The following is a 12,260-nucleotide window of genomic DNA, read 5'->3' as shown; positions in this document are numbered from 1 at the left end:
AATGAATTAGACCTTACTCTTGTTCAGTAGACTTTTATTTGATTGTTGGGTAAATTACATCAGAATGGGTCTGCTGGTATGGTGGTTAAATGGTGTGTTATTATGGTGGAGGTCTTGTGTTCGAATCCCTAAACAGGCAAGGGTATTATTTTTTTTGCTCAGATTTCAGGATAGAGTTATGTAATAGGGGAATTCTGAGTAGTGGATGTGTAGTGGGAATTAAGGGAGAAGATTAAGGGATTTTGGGGGTTATCGAGATTTTATTTTATTTTTTCCCATAACCAAATTTTGACTCTCTTTTCCAAAAAAATTCTGCCATCTATTCTTCTCCCTCTCCTCTTGCTGAAATTCTCTGAGTTTTTCCATCTTTCTCTTCTTTTTCTTCTTCTTGATTTTTCCTTAATCCATTTATTCTTTTTCATTTTCGCACGCAGTTAGTGCTCGCTTAGTTTCGGTCCATGTTTCTCTTCGTTTCTGTCATGAATCTCTTAGCGACTAAAGTGGTAATATTTTTTCTCTATGATTTGGGCGTAAAGGGAGGCTCAGACTGGTGAATTCAGTGTTCTCGTCTTAACAATAGTTAAACACAGGGTTATCGTTGGTGGTAAATTGGGTTTCTGTTCGTTCTTGGTTGTCAATTCTCTTGTAAATCTGTTAAATTGATGTTAAGTATCTTGATTATAGGCTTTGGAGTGCTTGGAGACTATTTTAGCATCAAACAAAACCAGCTGTGTACCCGAAACGTAAAAAATGGGATTTGGCAAAAAGCCTAAATTACCTTTTGTTTGGACAGCATTAGTAGGCTAATTTTGAAAAATCACCATAAATTTTGGAAATCGAATTAGAGGATGAAAAAAATATGGAATTAAATCTTATTGAGCCTAGTTTCTCATAGAAGAAACGGTGTAAGTAATGGAATTTTTAATCGTGAGATATAATAAGTTTTGTGAGACAAGACCAGAATGAATTCGGGTTTCCATGTTCTGACTTTGGAAAATCATCAAAAATTGGATAAAAATAATTAGGGGTTAAAATTTACATGTTTAAATTAATAATGAGTCTATTTTCAATATAAACAAATGGTAACATTATCAAAATTTTGTACTAAGAGATAATTAATTTTTAGCAATGAAAGGTCGAAGCTGTCAAACAGCAGAATAAAGGTAAGATTAAAGATTTTACTGTACTTATTGGCCAAGCAAAAAATTCCGAAAATTTTATGGTTGAAAGGTATTTGAGTCTAGTTTCAAAAACATCAAGCAGACCTTAATTTGAAATTCTTTAGCTCAAGATATAAATAATTTAGTAACAGTGACTCAAGTAGATAGCTTTGAAGGAACATATAAGTAAATAGCGAAAACATATATGAATAATTAACTAGCACGGGTTACATTAAAAATGGATCACGTGGCCAAGGCCAATTTGGGCAGAGTGGGCCACATGGGCGTGTGAGCCCATTTTTCTGAAAGGTTATGTAAGGTTGCACGGGTCACCCAAGTCGACTGTGGTCCTACTGTAGGGTCGGTAAGCTTTACTTAGACCCCTATATGTGTGATTTGTCTGTCTGATTTCTATATCGATCATGACTTATGATATCTAAATGTATGTACTATTAATTGCATAATGGCATGACATATTTTGTATGTTGCATTGCATCGGGTGGGTTGATGATATTTGAAGGAAGTGTCTGAAAGATTATTAAGCCTGTTATCTAGCAGCTCAGCTGCAACCTTCTGATTATGTGTCGCATTTCGGTACAGCATGGTGTGTAAGGATGGGTGGGTTGATTTAATCCCCATATGGTGTATATGGTTGGACAAAGATGATGTGTAGAGGCTGGTGGGTAGGATTCTAATTTACTATATTTGCATTCTATATCTGATATGGGCCAAGGCCCTAATGTATTTTAGAGACTGTATCTGAATAGGCTAAGGCCCGAACTGATTCTGTGATGGGCACGAGCCCCAGACTGTATCTAACTAAATTTTATTGATTATCTGTATGCATGTTTTATGTGGGGATTACACACTGAGTTTGCGAAAACTCACCATTTTTCTGTTTAATCTGTACAGGTAATCCCCAGACTTGACGCGTCGGTACAGCGGAGGACTCGACAGTGACCACACGTAAATTTTAGACTGTTTTCCGTTAATGCTTAGAATTTATTACTTACTTGGGTTTTTTAATGTATCTTCTGGACTATGGACTGGTTGGCTTTAGATTTGAGACTTTATACTGTTTTTTATAAAAAAATTTAAAAACTGCAACTCCACAAAACATGGTTTTTTTCTAAAAAGTAAGGTTTTTCGTAAATAGAAACGATTTTCCCTAAATTAATTGGTTACAAAAGCTTCAACTAAGAGACAAGTTTTAAAGCAATTCAACTAGTTTTTTTCCCGAATTAAATAAAAGCTAACTTACTGTAACGATTTTTAAACTCGACAATCTTGTCTTCAAATCTCTTACCATGTGGCATCGCCAGATTCGGTCATATCGTCTAGGCCGGGTTTGGGGTGTTACACATATACAATAGTCAACGTAGGGACTCGCCTGATAAGAATGTATAGTAGCTTGAGCTCTAGATCCATGATCCTTTCAGGAGTTGCAACAACCACTGCCTTTTAAAACAAAAGAACACCATAAAACCTCATTCGAATAACATTTCCATTATCTTAAACACAAATAACCCATAAACAAAGCCTTACTTCTTTTGGTATTCATGCAGATCTACTTTACAGAGCCATAAAACTCACCTCGAAATGGAGAAATTTCTAGAAGAATCTAGAGCTTCAGATCTAGCTTAAAGAAAAATGCTTCTCCTTTCCTCCAGCCTTATATTTCAATATGTCAAAAGAGAATAAGAGAACTCCTTTTATTTCAAATTGAAAACCTATTAAAGTAGCCCAAGTCTTTATTGGAACTTGACAAATGTCACATCACTACTAAATTGTCTTATCAAGGGTTTACAAATTTCAAGGAAAATAATTGAGTACATTCCCTTTCTCTTTTAACTATCTTGGTTCATGTTCGATTAGTTCCTAACCAACTTACCTTATAACTTAACCTGTACAATGTCATGGGGAAAATGGCGTACTACTTCTGACGTGAGCTCATACCTTTAAGATCTATTTACCATACCACATCCTTCTTCCAAAAAATCACAATAACCTGGCGTGGAGCTCTCATCATCTTGAACACACAACTATGTCCACCCCCATAAATGCTAGAAAGAGCACTTGGGCGATTATCAATTCGCCAATTGTATTTTTTAAAGAGTACGCCGAACCTTGTGCCCACCAAAACCGAGGCAATATAGGCTTGCTTAAAGAATTCTTTATTTCGTCAATTTTTTATACTTAAAACACACTCAAAACTTACTATTTCTGTCTTACTTCCATAGACATCATTTGAAAACTAGGGTTTCGCTAGGCGGGATATTACAACTCACCCCCACTTAAGGAATTTTGTCCCCAAAATTTTCTTTTTCCCTAAGAATCTCAATTTCCAAAATTAATTAAGTTGTCCTCGCCAACCAAACATCAGCGATGGCATAAATTCCCTTACACACGTTTCAATTTTTTTTCTTTCTTACTGTCATACTCCGCAAAAGTCTGAAAAGATATTATCAGACTGCTCTCTTGAACGAAATCAAATTTTTGACGGATAACTCTTGAGTATGGACACATCACGCTTACCCTTTTTTTATAAATGTCAAACTCCCATTGGAGAATTCAAACAATTTTTCCTAGAGTGCCTTCTTTACCCACATGTCCATCAACCAACCCCCTTAGACATTTAGTTACTTATGATAAAAAACTGAACTGATAGGCATAAAAGAAAGAAACATGGTCGCAATTAATGTAAAGCTTAAGAAAAATAAGAAAGTTAAGATTTTGAACGGAGAAAACTTAAATGCAAAGTAAAGATAAACATCTAATAGTAACATAAGAAGAAAGAAACATTAAAGATGAAAGCTTTAACAACTAAAACTAAAGGAAACTAAAAATGCATTAAACAAATATGAAAATGTCATTAAAAAGAAGAAAAGGAATGAAAGTGCAAAAAAACCCTAGCTACAGTAATAACTAACTTAACTAATACTAAGAATAACTAAAACAAGAAGGGAATTGTAGAAAGTTTAAATCTACAGCTAAGGAAGAAGATGAAAAATATGAAACCCTAGAAAAAGGGAGAACTAAGACAAAACTTAAAAAAACTAAAGCAAAAACTATCCCAAGTGTGGCCTCCTCTCTCCTCAGCCAATTTTTGTTGATTTTAGCAGCAATTTTGACCCAAAATTATGACCAAAATGCCCTTGAACAAGCCTCTCCTAATTGGTGCTTCGATTGGACAAACATTGCCTCTAGTGTCATTTTTTGCCCCTTGACGACAGTGATATCGCAATATTGTTGTTAATCTTGAAATGGGGGGTCTTCTTGTCACTTGGATATCACGATACCTTAAGAGGATATTGTGATATCACTACTTCATGCCTTGATCCCGAGGCTGATAAAGGTATCGAGATTTTAATGCCTTAATGCCTTGATATCGTATGGGCCTTTAATAAGTACCTACAACACTCAAACGAAGGTTAGGGCACCCAATGGTACGATTGCCAATTTGGGCCTCAAAAATGAGTAAAATGAGGCAATTTTCACTTATTCATTTGAAACCTAAAAACTACTAAAAACTACGAAAAAGACGTAAAAATACTCAAAAATAAGCTCCTTAAGTATAACGGGGAAGCGTAATTTGACATATCAAATTACGACAGATCAAACTCCCCCACACTTAACTCTTTTCTTGTCCTCAAGCAAACACACAAAACATGCAAAAAGACGACCCTTGGACTAAGCCAGGCACTTAGGTCACATAGGGGTAAAACATCAAACTTGTACGAGAATTACCTCACATACAACTTGACCGACTGCGCACGTGCGCATTAAAACAACTAATTTATGAAACATTTTTTAAAGTTTGATTTTGCTGCAAGCATACAGGTCAATTGTAATATTTATAGTCTTACACTGAAACACCAAAGTATTCCAAGGATTGAACCCAAAGGAAGAGGCGATTAAGCAATAACTAGTATACACAATAGAGGCTAAGTGGCTACTAATATGATTTTATATTATGACGATTCGTAAAAGATAATTTTGCAAGAAAATTAAATATTCTACTCTAGGGACTAAATTACAAGAAATGTAAACTAGATGGATTATCTAGCAAATGACTAATGGGGGTTGGTTGACTTTGATGTGGTTCACCAAATCTTGCACAAGAAACATAAATCACGTAAATTACCAAATGGCTTCATTTTATCTTCCGATCTAAATTTTACCGACTTAGACGAATTAGGTCTAGTTTATCTTCTGAACTCGCCAATTGATCCGGGATTAACGAACAGGTGCATGACAAGATTACCTTTCAGTCTAAATTTATCTTAATATTCCCTTAGGGGCGTCACTACCTAAGTTATTAGTTCTATTCAAATTAGTCCAATTTGTTACAATTTAGTCATTGTCCAAAGATTTTAGTTTATCTACATCTTCATCAACTAACTTCCTTAAGGATTTAGCTATACATGCTCAAAGTTAAGAAAATAAACATAACAATGGAAAACAAAGCAGCAATAAAAGTAAAACTTTAGAAAAATGTGAAAGTTGAGATTTTTATGTAAGAAAACTTAAATAGCATGAAACTAAAAGCATTTAACAAAGAAATCTAAAGCAAGAAACATAAAAGAAACAAGCTTTAACAGATTTGAAGTGAAATAAACTAAAATACATTCAACTAAAGCTTAAAGAGTCTTGAAAACAAGGTACATGGTTTGGAAATGTAAATAAACCTTAGCTACAGCGTTAACTAACTTAACTAAGATAAAGAACATTAAGAATAATAAGTAAATGCAGAAAAATAAACTCTAATCTAAGGTAGAAGAAGAGAAAAATAAAAACCCTAGAAAAATGTAGAGAAAAACTAAGGAAAACCTAGAGAAAACTAAACTTAAAACTAAGATAAAATGTTGTTATTTCCTTCTTAGTAATTTTTGGTTGTTTCGAAGGGTGTTCTGATGACTTTTTGATGCCAAAATTGGCCCTACACGGGCCTTGTGTGATTGTTGGGTAGGGTAGACAAAGGTTGCCCTTTTTGTCTAAGTTTGCCCCTCTAACAAAAGCGATATTGCGATATCCAAAAGAGGATATCGCGGAATCTCGAGCAATATCAAACAAGGGGGTCTTCCTTAAGAGGTGGATATCGCGATACCCAAGAAGGATGTCGCGATACCAGTAAAGGGTCTCATTGGTCTTCTATAATACCAGAGGTATCGCGATTCCAAGGGTTGGATATCGTGATACCCTTGCCCTAGATGTTGTTCTTGCTCGTTTTTGACCTCTAACATGTCCTTACATCACTCAAACACACGTTAGACCTCCTAATGGAATTATCGGCCAATTTGGGCAAAAAATTAGACAAAACGAAAGATTTTCACTTATTGCCTGAAAATATAAAAATACAAAAATAACGAAAAACTAAACTAAAAACTCTATTTTGTTCGAGAAAAAACTCTTTTAAATGTGTCGAAAAAGACTAATTTGCCACATCAGTTTGTGGACGATCACAACTTAGGAGGGATATCTAGCTAACTTAGGTATTCTTAATGCAAACACAATTAATTCAAGAAGTTAAAGTGCTAATAAATATAGAGGCAATTAAAATGAAAGTATGTACAAATGTTGTCCATCAAAATGGGTTATGTGGATCACACATAGATATTTAAAAAGAATTGGTCATGTTCATCCTCACAAATGCAAGCAATTCAAGAAATATTGCGTTAGTGAATTATTCGGGTCCCAAAGGTCTTCTAGGCTTGTAACATTCTGCAGCTTAGGACGATTCGAAGTTCAAAAAAAATTCATATCAAAATAGTTTGAAGCACTAGAAATGGTTAATCACATGAAATTGTGTTCCACTCGTCCCTGCTTTATTTACAACTCGCCTCTATATTTCTCTTTCTCTCGCCTACCTTATTTCTCTAAAATTTCTGAAGATACCATGCAATGTTTTTAATCCTTACCTTGGTTTTCTCATTCAACACACAAATTTTTTTTATTTGACTTAGCAAAGCTCTATACATGCTATATCACATAGTCTCTTCTTTTTCTTTTATCGCACAAGAAGCCACCGATATGTCTCTACCTAACCTTCAACATCTATGGCCTCGCATCTATTACATAGTGCATTTTGGTGTAAGGGACAATGAAGGGTTGAGTTCTTGACTCGTTTAGGCTTAAGGCTTCCATATTAAGGTCTAACAAGAAAAGGATAATAAGGCTCAAAACATGGGAACTAGTGGTATATAGAAAAAGGGTAAAGCTTTTAGGCTCTAGGCTAAATCAAACAATGCCTCAGGTCTTTCCTGAATCATTCACAAAACATAATTTCAATCATCCATACATCTATTCAAATGAACAATGAACAATTCAATTTATTTATCTACAAGGATCCACACACTTCATTCATCCTACGACACATTGTTGGGAAACATTTCGTACAATTTCATTTAAGGCTATTGTCTCTAATCTATTATATAGATCAACTAAAAGAACTAATTAGTCTACAATTAAGAATATCAAATTATCTAGTATCATTCAAACTTTACATGCTTGAAACTTCAAAATACTTATTTGATATTTACAACTAATAACCTAATTTCCAATTATTGTCCAAGCAGGATGATACACAAAAAATAAAGAAAATAAATGAAAAATATTTTTGAAATTTTTGAAAAATTGCATAAAACAGAAGATAAACACACAAAGCACATAAAAACAAGGAAAATGAAAATTATGCGCATCCCCCCACACTCAAGCTATACATTGTCCCCAATGTCTTCATAACTAAATATTAAAAGGTTACCGGACTTCCCTAGATGGAGCTTTAAACTAGCTCAGGTCATCCACCTGTTCGCTGAAGCTCGAAAGTGCAGTGTAGCTTCTAAGTTGAGTGACTACACATAAGACAAAAACAAACAAAAACATACAAGAAAATAATAAAAAAATAAAAAACCCACAAACAAATGCAAAAAATAATTTTGTTTTTTAAATAGTTTATATGCCACATAAAAATAAAATACAAATAAAAATGCAAAGGCATGTAACTAATCGTCCTCATCTTCGGAACCCTTGCTCGGTCCTGAAATTCCTTTTACCTTGCCCTTCACAACCTGGCTAATCTTATGGCAGAATTTGAATATGATCTAAGTAAGACTTCTAAAAAAGTCTCTAGCAGTGCTATCTGAAGGGTGAATCAGCCATATTAGTCTGTCAGTATAGGAAATTGGCGTATTCATAGTTATGAAAGATTTAAGTGTTTGCTAGGCTTGAGTTTGACTACGCTATTCAAGGAAGTAATCTGAGTTATCTGGTAACCACCAAATCTGAATAATCTTCATGCCATGTATCAAGACCATCATGAATTTGAGTTGCTTTATCAAGTTGAGCGTTCTCGTGATATGTTATATAGTTGTCTGGAATTCTGTTAAATAATTTAAAACGTTTCATTATGAGTATAAGTTATGGTCTTGGGTTGATTTCAGATATGATTTGATTGGTATTCTAATAGTTATCGGAGTTAGTATGAGAATCCGCCAAGGGTAAGGTCAGTGTGGAGTTTTTCTTAAACAATCAGCTAGATTAATTATCTACCAAGAATAGTGACTGTAAGTAACCATCCTGGGAGAAAATTATTCAATGTATGTTTGAAGAAGAATCTATTGATGGTAGGTTCTGTATGGATATTCTTTTGTGACATAGATTTGCAAAGAAAGAAATGAGATTAGTAGTAATCTAGAACTAGTCAAAAGGGTGATTTGTGAATAGATTAGTCAAGTGCAAAAGTTGATGAGTGTGTATACACCGATATAACAAAGTATCCACCAAAGACAGAGATGAAATCCAAATTCTTCAAGATGAGAAGTTCAACTGGAAAGGTTTCAAGGTAATTTTGGATAAAACTCACTAAGTTTGCGTGGACTTACAAGTGTTTATTCTTGTCACAGTTTTTGCTGTAAGATTGAGTTCGCTTGAAGGGACCAAGCCAAGAATGCGCTGGGGTAGCAGCAAATTGGGATATTATGCATACAGAGGACATTTTAGGAGTATGGTGTATAGTTCTCTGCGTCATAAAGAGTCTATTTTTAATAAAGTTTATACTGTAACGATATACATTATTTGATACTGAAATGTAATTATTGAATATCCTCTTTTATATTAAATAACAATTCAAAATAAATAATGAATATGTTTAAATATAATTTTCGATGGTAGTTTTAATTTTCTGTTAAGGGTTTTGAGTTGTAACACCCAATATCTGGATCTAGTGATTTGGGTCGGGTAGAGGGTGTTATAGTGTTTATGCTTAAAATTTTTCAAGGAATATTTTATTAATGGGGAGTTATGTTTTGAAAATGACTAAATGACTTAAAAGAGATTTTTCAATATGAAAATTTCTCTTAAATTTTTGTTATATCAAAAAGGGAAAGATTGTTGGCTTTGATCTCCCAAGCTTTTGGAATAACAATATTTAAGACAAATTTTATATGTATTATATGTCCTAAATCATTTAGTGAAAATACGATTGAGAATTTTATCAAACATTTTCAAAGAAATTTCAAAGACATGCAAAATACTCAAAAATATGTTTTAAATGTGTCCCAGTTTATCTAATTGTTTTTGGATTAATACCAAAGTGTACTAAGGTGTTTAAAATGTTTTAAGGGACTTTGGTATGCAAGTCTTGAGACATACAACTATATGTCTCAAGACATGAAAACTTCGAAGCAAAAATCTACTTCAAGAGCTGCCTATCTTGAGACATTGTGCAGTATTCTAGAGAACAATTGGCAGATTGTCGAGACATGACTTGCCAAGGACTATATAACTGCTATTTTTCAGCCATGTCTCGAGACATCTTGCCAAATCTCAAGACATACATTGCAGAGACTGGTTTTTAAGCTCAAAATTAATGCTTATGACAGCTAAAATCCATCCCCAATGACCATAAATGTCCACGAACTTATTCATTGATATAAAGACAGTTCAAGAACACTTCAAGACTGAATAGAGAGATATCCAAGCATCAAGATCAACATAAAAGTATTCAAATCTTTATTCTTTCATTTGTCTTGTAAATATTCTCTAGGAGCTTATTGTTGGGTCTTTTACCACTCTCATTTCATTTCTTTGAGAGCTTAGTTTTTGTAAACACATACCTTGTAGAGGTCTCTTTGTTTACTCTATTTCATTTCACCAATTATAAATTGGGAAGGTTTCTATTTAAACCATAAAAACTAGGTGGAAGGTTCTATCTTAGCCTTGTGAAAAAGATAGGGATTGTTAAAGTCATACCTTGTCCTTGAATGATATCTATTCAAGTATAGTGAATTAAGAAATCCTTGGTTGAGGTATATCAAGGGAGTGGAGGTAGGCAATTGGAGTCGAACCACTGTAAATCGAATTGTCCAAGTTTTTCTTCTCTTTCCTCGTTATTTAGAAAAGTTTGCAAAAAATTTTAAAATACCAATTCACCCCCTCTTTTGGTATTTTCAGGCCTAACATTGACTTTCCTCTTAAAATATTGTTCTAAAATTTTATATTCTATTCATATAGTATTTTGAAAATTTTATTTTATCTTAAACTAATTAATAATACATGAAATACATACGATATTAAAATGAAAAAAAGGTAAGATTAAATTATGAGTAAAACAAAATCTAAATACATAAATATGTTAGATTAAGAATAGTAACTCAATACAATTGTTTATCATGGAGATATCATCAATCCTAAGTTGGTGTCGAGTTAATTTGTGACACTAACTCAATCAATGACATCATTAATAAGAAATTTCATCACACGCGTATGTGTTTGAAAACCACGTATTCAGAACATATAGGTGTGTTTAAAAGTAATACACAATAAATAATGAAACATATAGTTTGAAATTAATTAATGATAATACAACAAATATGTACAATATTATAATGGCAAAATAGATTAAATTTTGAGTAAAATAAACTTAAACATATAAACACATCAAATTAATAATACTAAACTAATACAATTGTTTATTACGGTGTTGTCATGCATCTTTAGTTGGTGTTGAGTTAATGTGACACCAACTCGAGAAACAATATTATTAATATTTACAATTGATGGAGGTAATAAAATGTACATAATAAAATTAAAATGTATAAAAATATTAAAATAAAATTTTGATTGAGTGGTAAATTTTAAGTTTTTAATGCAATTAGTTTGGGTTCAAATGCCACCGTTTACAATATTTAAAAAAAAGACTAAAGTAATCTTGAATAACATAATTTATTTAAATACGAAATAATATTTGAATAGTTTTTCTAATGAAGTTGGTACCTAATTGACTCATAACACCGACTCATTCAAGAATTTTCTAAAGGAATTGGCATGAATTCAAATTTCACCACATGCATATTTTATATTATTTTCAATAAAAAGATTAAAATAACTTTGAATAATAAAACATATTTTGAATAAGAAAAATTATTTTAATAACATCTTTAACCGAGTTGATGTCCAAATGAATTATTATACAAATTCAGTTAGGGATCTAAATAATAATATACATATATAATTGATGGATGTTATAAACTGTGCAAAATAAAATTAAAATATAAAAATATTAAAATAAAACTTTGGTTGAACCTTAAATTCAAGGCATTTTCGATACGGTTAGAAATTCAAATATCATCATATGCATATTTTTTATTTTTTAAATAAAAAATTAATCCAACCTTAAATGATATAACCAATTTTAAATACAAAAGACAGTTTAATATTTTCTTAACTAAATTGATGCCCGATTAATAGAATAGATAGAAATAAATATATGAATATCAAGCAATGCAGGTGACTAGAACAAATGTCTGGCCAAAAAATAAAACAAATTTGATTTAAAATAATGTGAACAGATAACACCATAAAAGCATAAATCATCCCTTTCCGCAAAAGAAAAAGTTAAAAAAAAAAATACAAAATACAAAATCATCATTCCAAACAATAATGATCTTTCTTCTCTCAAGTTACCTATGATGATGCATTATTAGACAACGACATATCAGTAGACACTATAAAATTTTGCTCTTCATACATTTCACATGAGGATGAGACTGACCTGACAGCAGAAGAAAACATTATCCTAAGTAATTGGATGCAGCACATCAA

This window comes from Gossypium raimondii, chromosome 13, assembly GCF_025698545.1.
Source record: "Gossypium raimondii isolate GPD5lz chromosome 13, ASM2569854v1, whole genome shotgun sequence".
Lineage (NCBI taxonomy): Eukaryota > Viridiplantae > Streptophyta > Magnoliopsida > Malvales > Malvaceae > Gossypium > Gossypium raimondii.
The sequence above is the reverse complement of the archived record's forward strand: the minus strand, read 5'-3'. Positions refer to the sequence as shown.